General features: G+C 29.8%; 1 long non-coding RNA gene across 1 annotated transcript; it reads left to right on the top strand.

The window, feature by feature from the left end:
* Positions 1-8,174: 8,174 nt before the first annotated feature.
* Positions 8,175-9,233, top strand: LOC106332187. Its single transcript, XR_001268009.1, has 2 exons — positions 8,175-8,381; positions 8,571-9,233. It is a non-coding gene; the product is annotated as an uncharacterized LOC106332187 (long non-coding RNA).
* Positions 9,234-11,550: the final 2,317 nt, after the last annotated feature.

The following is an 11,550-nucleotide window of genomic DNA, read 5'->3' on the forward strand; positions in this document are numbered from 1 at the left end:
TTGTCTTGAGAAACACCGAGCATGGCATGATGCTCTTGATTTGAGAAACACCGAGCATGGCATGATGCTCTTGATTTGAACTAAAAAAAAAAGGCATGATGCTCTTGATTTGAACTAAAAAAAAAGCATGATACTCTTGATATACACAACATTGATGCTAAGGAAAAAAGAATAAATTGTTCTTTATATTAATAGATTAATATACAAGAATTTCAAATAATACCAAAATATCTAATGGTTACAAAATAAAACTTTTTTCTTTTCAGCTATAAATGATTATAATAAATTATTTTAAATATATAACAAGTTAGTAACATATATATACATCTAACATTATTAAAACCAACAAAAGTTAATAGAACAAAATAAACTATTGTCTAAAAGTTAATCAATAGCATTTATTCTGAAAATTCTAATTGGTTATTAGATTACATAGATTACTTGATCATAAAATAAGAAAACATAAAATAAAAAAATAAATACTAAATAGTAACGAACAATACTTTCATATGTATATCTAATTAAGATATTCATTTATTTTATTACATCTATATAAATAATGTATTATAATAACATTGGTCATAACCACCTAACATAAAACAACATTGTTGTACATTAGATAAATTTTAAATTTTAAAGTTAAAATTATTAAAAATTATTCAATCCAAATTGCAATAAAAATCTACTTTCTGATATTTCATGTACAAAATAATTTCTAATAATACCCAAATATCTCATAATTACAAAATAAAATTTTCTTTTCAACTATAAATGATTATAGTTACAGATATAATACATCTAATGTTTAAAAAATCAAATATAAAATTTAATAAAACAAATTAAAAATAATTCACTATGTTCTAAAAATTAATCAGTAGCATTTACTCATAAAATTATAGTCAGGTATTTAGATTACATGGGTTACATGACCATAAAATAAAGAAACATAAAAAATATATTTAAATAGTAAATAAAAATGCTTGTAAGCTACCAGGAAGACATTAAACTTTTGAGAAGAAGCTTCACCAACTCAGATATCGTTCATGTACCTAGGGCGGAAAACATAAGGCCAGATCGCTTGGTACACAGTGCTAGGAAACAACCGTCTTTCGTCGTACACATGGATGCAGAGTTACCACCTTGGTTTACAGAGTCTACATGAGTCTGTGAATTTTTTGCTGTAAAAAGAAAGTAACTAAAAATGCTAATTTTATGATGTTTAATTTATTACAGTGAATCAATTTTTATCCTAAATTTTCTAAATCAAATTTAAGAAAAATCAGAAAATGATAATACCAATTGATTGAGAAAATAATTGTACACGAATAAGAAAAAAACCATAATTTTGTGTTTAAAAAAAAATATTTTACTTAATATAACTAAAGTGGCTTAAATTTTGAAATAAAAAGAAATTACATATTTATGAAGATTGTTTGACGAACAAATGATATATAATAAAGTAAAAAGAATAAGCTAGCGAGAATAATATTATTTCCAAATTGGAAAGAACAAAAATATTGTTAGAGAACAAGAATATTGCTTACCCGCCCGTCGGATGTGTTATACCCTAGTGTTAATTAGAGTATTGTTTCTTCAATCCTGGTGATGCTAGGTCGTCGATTCATTTAAAAATTGATGGTTTCAACTTGGACTATCACAATTTCGTTGCTAAGCCTCTACTCGAGTTTAATTGCGTTTGGTTTCGTTTCTATACAAACATTCACATTTAATATTATTGGGATTGCCCTGTCTTTATTTTGGCTGTTAAAAATCCTTCACGAATTATCTTCGGCATCTAGGGTTCATAATGTTCTTCGGTCTCTGACTAGCTAAATCGACAATGGTGTTTTTAGGAGGGTTATGTGAGACTCTGGATCATGATGAATCTCTGGATTGAGCAGCCTTCGTGTCATTTTGTATATGTATCTTCTCTTCGACACCGTAACAAATGCATATCGTTGCCAATAACGATATTCTTGACTCCTTCAATCCAGTCCAAACACGATTCGTTATGCAATGTATCTTCCCTCTCGACAGGTCTGTGGATAGCTATAAAAAGGAAAGCTTTCATCCAATAAACATTATTTAATGTTTTCTTATTTTGATTAGTTTTTCTTTACTACATTTTTCGCTTTGGATATAATATTCTTAATAAGAAATACAATTTCAAATAATCACCATTTTCAAAATAAAAAAAGAGTAATCACTCTTATAACATACACACAAAAAAAAACAATATTTTTTTGGACAAATAAACAATAATTGTAAACAATCAAAATATGTCTTATCACATATAATCGTTTCTCACCTAAAACTTTTTAAAAGACAAAAATCATTATCATACACATCTCTTACAATTGCAAACTTAAAACACAAACCACAAAATCGTACAAAAGTTAATAACTTAGATCAAAATTAAAGTGTATCTTGTCTGTAGGACGGACCGATCCTAGTTATTGATAAGATATATTCTCATGTAAGAGATTCTTCTCACTGGTCCCTATTTTACTTCTTTACGGAAGTCAATACCATATAGTATATATATATATATATATTATGTGTGTATTTGTATCATATTCGAATTCATATACGTGCGTTGTGCACCATGTGTATTTCTGTACATGCGTGTGTTTTGTTGACGTCATATGTGAAGTTATATGCGTAACTTTGTTTTGACATTTGGGTGTAACTTTTTTTTTTGTGAACTTCCTTTTTGATGTAATTTCCTTTGTGGATTGTGAAGGTTATATATTACATCAAGATATTTAATTAATTCCCATGGTATGTTAATGGTGCTATGGTAGTCCTTGATCTGGTTCCAAAATCAAATAATTAATTTCTGCTCATTATTATTTAATTTTATAAAAATAATGTCAACAAGAAAGGAAAATTACTATCCAAAAAGTGGATAACCGAAATACGCGACTTTAGTAGTGAGTTTGTTTTTTGAATGTTTATAGGCACTTTCGTGCTGTAGAAAAATACATAGTTGAAATATTTGGACGCTCAGATTTTTATCAGAGTCATCAACCGAAGAGACTCAATCAAGGAACTCTTTCGAATACTCCATGACATTCAAAGCTTATCTTGTGATTTCTCTATAATCTACTTTAATTATATTTAACTAAGACTTGCGGTCCAGTGGTGATTAACTTGAGGGTAAAAACTTAATACGGTGAAGTCATCAAAGTTCGTGTTCCAGTCACTGGAAAATTATCATTTCGGTACTGCCAGAAACATGAGACCAACACGTAGTAACATATGACTAGTGTGGACCATTTCTGTAGGGCCAAAATACCCCGGTATAATTCAAAAAAAAAACTTATGTTTATCGGACTGAAAACAGGGCAGCAGATGCGCTTGCAAAGGCTACACTGCAATCCTGTAACTCCATCATGTAATCGCTTATGTTTCTAATGAATGTCTTGCCCTAAAAAGAATAAAGAAATCGTTGGATTTGTAATCAACTGTTCTCGAGATCAATAGAAGTTTTGACAGGATTATCACCTCTTCATTATAATCTATTTGTATAATAAATATTCGAGATAGATAATTGAATCGATGAAATAGATATTTGAATCGATGAAAGATACCAGCTAAAGTTTGATGCTTGATTGAGATTACACATTAAGCGTTAGGGATAAGTTCTAATATAGTACTATTTTAGTCAATAGGTTGAAGAAGAAGAATGGAGTCGTATCTTTTGTTTGGTAATTAAAGGAATGATATCTAAATGACTAGATTAGATAATATTCTCTTAACTCTAATATGCAGATTTGTTTGACTTTATTGTGTAGATTATAGGCCGCCAATCATTAAACATGTTTATTTCATTTTATTCGAGAACAAGAATTTGTCAAATACTCTTTTTATACCTTGCTAGCATCTTCTTTTGATTTTTATATGATCTCTGGGCACTGATAGTATTTAACTGATAACTTAATTATCTGTATAAGATAAGATAGGTATTTGATAATTAATTAGCTCAAAATGTTAATTGGATTTTTTATCAAAAAGAAAATATTAATTGGATTTGGAGAAAATCGTAAAATTAATTGACATTCACATGTAAGCGAATGAGAGTCGTATAACGTCTTCTCTTGCTTAAGCCTATTTGAATTCTGGTTATCAAGTTGTTTTTTATCCAAGAAAATCAAGATTACAAAAAAAACAATACTCTATATTATTAATATCGTTTATGTGACAGAAAATAATAGCTGGGAATCGTCTAGTCTCTGGAGATCTATATTTTACAGACTTTTCTACAAAGTTTCTAACTGTAGTAAAAGCGTTTTCTATCTTTGAACGCATAAACAGCTTATTATTTTATGTACAGTTACAGACTTTAGAGTCCAAGATGTGTTGTATATATCGTATTTTATTAGAAGGATGATAAAACATTCGATATGATCGCATAATACTTCAGATATTCGCATCGGTTTAATAAAAAGGGAAATTACATTCATTCTCTATATATGCATATCTTTGGGAAGATTCGAATAATTTCACAAACGTGGTTAATTTATTTTAATAACGGATAATCATATTACTCCGTCCATTTCTAAATAAGTGTCACTTTGACATTTTTCACACATATTAAGAAAGTGGCGGAAAAAATATGTAAGATATTATTAATTATACTTCTCTAACTAATAGTATTTGAGATAAATAGAATTATTTACAAAATCAATAGAGTTTTCAATTAATTTTCAGCTGAAAGTAAATATAATTTTCATTGGACCAATTTCAAAAATTTAGTATTTATACTATTAAAACAAAATCCATAATAATATTTTTCCCTTAAATTTTTAAGTTAATTATAATGGCATACCATTTTTATTAGAATTTTTAGTTATTTTCCCACTTTTAAATTCAACCAATCAAAATTAAGTTTTTAATACTAATATCTTTAATTCAATTAATATAACCTCTGTTAACCTATTCTATTCACGAAATATATATACATATTTCCTTTTATGATTTCATGTTCCAAATCAATTAACATAGAAAACATTTAATAGCAAATTGTACATATTTTTTTTAGACCTCAGTATATTGAAACTGACCATATTCATATGATGGGTCAAGATGTCACCCATAAAAACATAAATATTCATACGTTTTATTTATATTGAAATTTGACCATATGAAATTGTTTTAATTGTATGACACCAGATTTATTTCCGGTTTAAAGTCTTGATACACCAGATCTATTATATTGCCCGCAAAAATAGATCAATTTATTATTTTAGTTGGTTGTTTATATTGCCATATCTTTTAAAAAATCACTCATTAATTCAAAACACATGTAGTTATAGATTTTCATTTTCTTTCGTTAGATACAAGATTATACTAAAAAATTATAAAAATATGTAACCAAAAATATTCTTAAATACATAAAAATACATAACAAATATATACAAATTATAAAAATACATAAAAAATATGTTAGATTATTTTATATAAAATACCTAATATTTTAGATTATTTAATATAAAATACCTAATATTATAATTAAAAAATATTGACCAAAATTATTGACCAAAATCTAGTGTTATTTAAAACCCAACATATACCAACAATGTAAAAACAATCCTAAACTAACAACATTGTGATAAAAAAAACTAACATTATAAATCACAAAAAATAAACAATTGTTTTGTGACTTATTTAAAACATACTAATTAAAAACATACTCCAGCGACTCCTGATTAGAAATTGATATTCTGAAGAAGTTCGTCATGAATAGATATGTATATGACAGTATATGTGTCGATGGATCCGTGAGTTCCTCTTCTTCCGCAATCTTGTGAAATTAAAGAGTTTTTGAGAAATTAAAAAATATTTTTTTTTTGTAACAAAAAATTAAAATTAAAAAATATTCACTACACATTCTTGTGAAATCCTCTCGCTTTTCTTTTTCTCGCAGATATTCTGTTATTAGACGCCTTCTCTTTTTTGACTAACTCTATGAAATGATGATTTCATTAGAAAAAAATGTATGATCAAGTACAAAAATCAATGATTACAGGTCACTAAGGAGCCAAATATGAGTTATTAGTCCTGGGTGTACGCCACACTCATTAATCACGTCCAGCTGGTGAAGTTTCAGCGTCACGCTCGGGAAAACCGAAACTACGTCTCCCATTGCTATAAAATTCAATTTCAAGCAAAAAAAATGACCATTATTGATAAACACAAACTACAGGTTTTAGTCTTCTATGGATTATCTTTTACAAGTTTTGGGTAACAAACTCAGACCTATCTTGTAAAACTTATCCCCAAAATTCTAACATAGCCTGGTGATTGGTGAAGTTTCGAATGATTTTTTTTTTAAAAGGAGATTGGCTATACTAACCAAATTTGACTTGTTTGAACTTGAACATAACTCGGATTTGATTTGCTTAGCGTGAAATTTAGGATTAAGTTTTCGTTGGGTTCTGTTCGGTGATTTTGATTCAATTAATACTCAGTCCTAATTCCTAAGAGCATCTCCGATGTAAAACACCATTTTTTCCTTCAAAATGGAGTAAAAGTGAAAATGAAATAAAATTGCCCCAATCCTACTTCATTTCCCACTCTATAATGGAGTGATGAACAAAAAAAAAATAGATTACTCCATTTATGGAGTAAACTTCATTATGGAGTGAGATATGGGGTTGGGTTGAAGCATTCTTTACTCCATAATCACTTTTACTCTATTTTAGAAAAAAAAATGGAGTAGGGACGAAGATAACCTAAATTACAATATGTCAGTGACTCAAAGTCCCAAACATACTTTTTCCATTTACACCATATCTGTTAGTGCCTCTTTGATCTTGTTTGGTTGTTTATAAAGTTTGTAACCTTTTCACATGAAAGCTTATTGCTATCCTCCTCAGTGAGCCATGGCTCAAACCCGTCGAAGGACAACCCGTAGCTGGTGACAATTTGGCTCGGTGTGTAACTAATTAGTAAATATACACATCAAGTAATAGGTTGTATATCCTATATATATTCTCTATATATTAAAAAAAAAAACACTGCAACATTTTAGTTATGACACATATCATCACTATAATGCTTCTTAAAATGTCTAAAACAATATGTTGGTCTACTAAACATATATTATATACTTCTCATTAAACTAATTATAAATTAATTAACAATGTACAATTAATGTTTTTCATTCTTTCCTAAAATAAAAGTTACGAAATTACTAAAATTGAATAGAATATATATTTGAGAATAAATGATTTTAATAATAAATATTTGATACAATTTACATATCCTCAATTATTTTTATTTAATGTTATATTATTAAAATAAATTAAACAATCATATTAACCATATAATAACATGTTATATTTAAAATTTTTAAAAACGACTATAAATTACGAAAACTGTTAAAAGTTTTACATTGAAAATTTTATGATCAATGGTTTAAAAATTTTGAAACTGAGAAATTAATATTTTAATTTCAAAATTTTCAGTGAATTTTCAAGAAAGATTATAAATTATTATAAATATTTAAAGTCTCACACTAAAAGTTTTGTTATTAGTGGTTTAAAAAACTTGTTAAAAAATACAAATGATCATAAAATCATATGATTATGAAGTTTCATTTAATAGATAGTCATATTAAAATATACTATATATATATGTTAATATTATTTAAATTTAATTACATACAATACAAATAGAGAAAATAATTGTTTAAATGTATTTACCACAAAATTGTCAATAAACAAAGTGATTTCCTTAATTTATTTATTTGTGTCAATTTAATTATACAAGTAACAGTTAATAATTTTTTAATTATTCAATATATATTTATTCATTTATTTTATTATATGTAAAAATATGTTAAACAAATAATAATACGTAAAAATAATGTGAATATTCGTAGACGCGCTTAAACTAGTACGAGAATAAAGAAAGATGCATGAGGAGTGTTATAATTTAGTTGTACGATTCAATTAATCGAGAGACCTTGGCTCTAAGACCATCATTATCACAGGTCCTTAAGTTGGGTTTTTACAAAAATCAATGATTTAATTAAATCAAAAATAACTAAAATGAGAATAATCGATCCTTAATATGAGACTTTTGGAACCGATTTAGAGTGAGTTTTTTAAAACACGTGTCAGACAACCCTGAAGTTTCAATTTTTTTTTCTCTCTCTTTATTTTTTCTGTTTTTCTCGTCTTCTCCGTCGTCGTCGTCTTCTTCTTCTTCTTCTTCTTCTTCTTCTTCTTCTTCGTAGCCGTGAAATCAAATCGTAAAAGATTCCAACTTTATGTACCGAAGAAGGGCTGAAAGATGACAGACAACGGAGATGAGGCTAAGGTTCCTCCTAGCGACTCGTCTACATCGAACGATGCTTCTCGAACGAGGCAAAGGTTACCTCTGTTCCTTACTTAAAACCATTCCAATCTCAGCTACTTTCAATCTCTATCATCTGATGCAATTTGTAAAAATCAATTGAGGTTTTTTTTGTCCTCATGCCAATTGAATTTGTATTTGGATATTGCATCTTCCATGGATTGCTGGTTTAACCAATTTGAATCCTAATGTTGTTGTGGTGGCAGGAGAAAGAGAAAGTGGGATCAGCCTGCCGAGCAGCTATCAATGTTCCTCCTTCTTCAACTGTTGCTCCATTGTTCCAAACCCTTATGCCTCATCCATTTCCTAAACTTATTCAAGTAATTCACTTTCACGCTCTTTTCAATGTTCTATGCGTTACTGTATGACTATGAGATTCCACAACCGCCCCAAATATGGTGTCTGCGTTTGTGGCTTTAATGCTATTTACATGTGTACTTCTGAACGGTCTGCTGTTTGTGGTTATTTCTCTATTTTGGTGGTTGAGGTTGCTGTGGCAAGTCCTGTATTGGTGGTTGAGGTTGATATGCAGGACAGGACAAAGGAATAAAAGTGGTTACGTTTTGTATCAGTCACGTTTTGTATGCTTCTGTGGGAGCAGTAACGTTTTGTATCATCGGCCTAGTGAAGAAGTGTCATTGTCGTCACTCACGTTTTGTATGCTAGTGTATTATCAGTCACAAACTTTTGTATCCTTGTGTATTAAGTGTCATGTATTCTTGTGTATTATGAGTCACAGAAGTGGTGTTGTGTTTGTTGTCTTGTTGTCAAAGTCGCTTTGTGTTTGTTGTTTTCTTGTGTCATTGTCTTTAAAATACAATCTTGTAGTAAATTTGTATCTTGTAATGAAAGTATTGTCTTTAGAATTCTACCTTCGTGCCATCTTCTCTTTCTCATATTCTTTATTCTCAATATTTTCAATGTTTTTTGTTTTTCTTGTTCTCTTTTCAATGTTTTTTGTTTTGTGTATATCATGCTTAATGATCTAGTATGTTTGACAGCTTGTAACACACCTTGGTGTTTATCCGAGGTGATGTTCTGCTCACAAGCAAACTCACTGACGAGGAGGCGAAATGGATCATGGAGACGGCTCAGTCGTTTTACTTGAACGACACTCGGTACAAGCTGCTCGAGAGGTAATAAAAACTGAAACGATTCTTCTGTTCTTGAGACACGCTTGTATTAGAATTGTTTTTGTGTGGTAATAAAACTACATCACCAAATGGTTGAGAATACTTCTCTTTTGTATGATTTATATAGTACAAATTATGTGTATAAGAACTGAAGTGTATATTGATGAAGAACCTCCCAATAATATTTCTTTTCATTCTTGAATCCTTCCTCCTTTAATGTGTTTCTTCTTTCTCAATTCCTATCTTTAATTTTTTTTTTCTTTTAAGAAACTCTTATTTAGAAACTCCCATTGGAGCAAGAAAATTAGGTGATTCTTAGCTAAATTCCTTAACTAAAATTTAATACTTAAATAGTCATTAAAAAACCTACTGAGTTTCTAGGGATAATCATGCTCTAAGCCCGGAACAAAATATGAAATCATTTACTTCCCGGTGACACTACGAAGCAATGAGAAAGGGTGACGTTCAATAGTGGCGTAGTGTCGTTTGATGATAAATAAAATGAATAAAGAGGAAATGTCTGGTTCAACATTGATGAATATATTAGAACTTCAGTGGTTCACATTGATGAATATGTTAGAACTTCAGTGATTGCAATAGCTCCTACTGATTCAACCATCCCCACACTATCCCGACTACTACACACTAGGACCTTTCCTTTCACAAGTGATTCTTTTAGATAAAGTTCGGTAACTTAACTATGTCAAAAAAAATGGATAAACCAACTCAAACCAAACCATATCCAAATGGTTTTAAGCTTATATGGGTTATGGTTTTAACCAATCCATTTGACAAATGGGTTGGGTCAATCCATAACTCATTTAATTTAATGAGTTAATGGTTTTAATGGTTAATCCATGAATAATAATTTTATAGCTTAAATGGTTACTGAGTAAAAATATTATTTTGGGGCTGAAATAAAAAAGAATACTTAGACTTTTGATAAATACAATTATACGGTTTTGGTGTTAGAAACAATTTTATTATTTTAGCAGGAAAGATAATTTTGTGATTTTAGTGAAAAAATTATATTTAACATTTTGACGGAAAACAAGATTTTCTGTTTTAAAGGAAATACAATTTTACGGTTTAGGCGAGAAAACACAGTATTACGGTTTTGGCCGAAAATACAATATTGCGGTTTTGGCGGGAAAACACGATTTTGTGGTTTTGGCGGGAAAACAAATTTTTGCGGTTGTGACGGAAAACCTAATTTTTACCGAAAAACATGATTGTACGGTTTTGGCAGGAAAACTCAATTTTACGGTTTTAATGGGAAAATCGATTTTACAGTTTTGGTGGGAAAACTCAATTTTACGTTTTTGGTGGGAAAACTCAATTTTGTCGTTTTGGCGGGAAAATTGATTTTGCAGTTTTGGCGAAAAATTTCAATTTTACAGTTTTGGCAGGAAAACTCATTTTTGCGGTTCCGGCGGGAAACTCGTTTTTTACGGTTTAGACGAGAAAACATAGTTTTACGGTTTTGGCGGAAAAACTCTATTTTGTGGTTTTGGTGGGAAAACTCGATTTTACGGTTTTGGCGGGAAACTCAGTTTTACGGTTTTGGCGGGAAAACACGACTTTGCGATTTTGGCGGAAAAACACAACTTTGCGGTTTGGTGGGAAAACTTTATTTTGGCTGGAAAGCTCGATTTTACGGTTTAGTCGAGAAAACACAGTTTTACGGTTTTGACGGAAAAACTCGATTTTGCGGTTTTGGCGGGAAAACTTGATTTTACGGTTTTGGCGGGAAACTTAATTTCACGGTTTTGGCGGGAATTTTGGCGGGAAAACTCGATTTTACGGTTTTGGTGGAAAAACTCGGTTTTACGGTTTTGGTGGGAAAACTCGATTTTACGGTTTTGGCGGGAAACTCAATTTCACGGTTTTGGCGGGAAAACACGACTTTGCCGTTTTGGCAGGAAAATTTTATTTTACGGTTTTGGCAGGAAAACATAACTTTGCGGTTTGGCGAGAAAACTTGATTTTACGGTTTTGGAGGAAAAACACGACTTTGCGGTTTTGGCGGAAAAACACGACTTTGTGGTTTGGT

Source organism: Brassica oleracea, chromosome C3 (assembly GCF_000695525.1).
Source record: "Brassica oleracea var. oleracea cultivar TO1000 chromosome C3, BOL, whole genome shotgun sequence".
Taxonomy (NCBI): Eukaryota; Viridiplantae; Streptophyta; class Magnoliopsida; order Brassicales; family Brassicaceae; genus Brassica; species Brassica oleracea.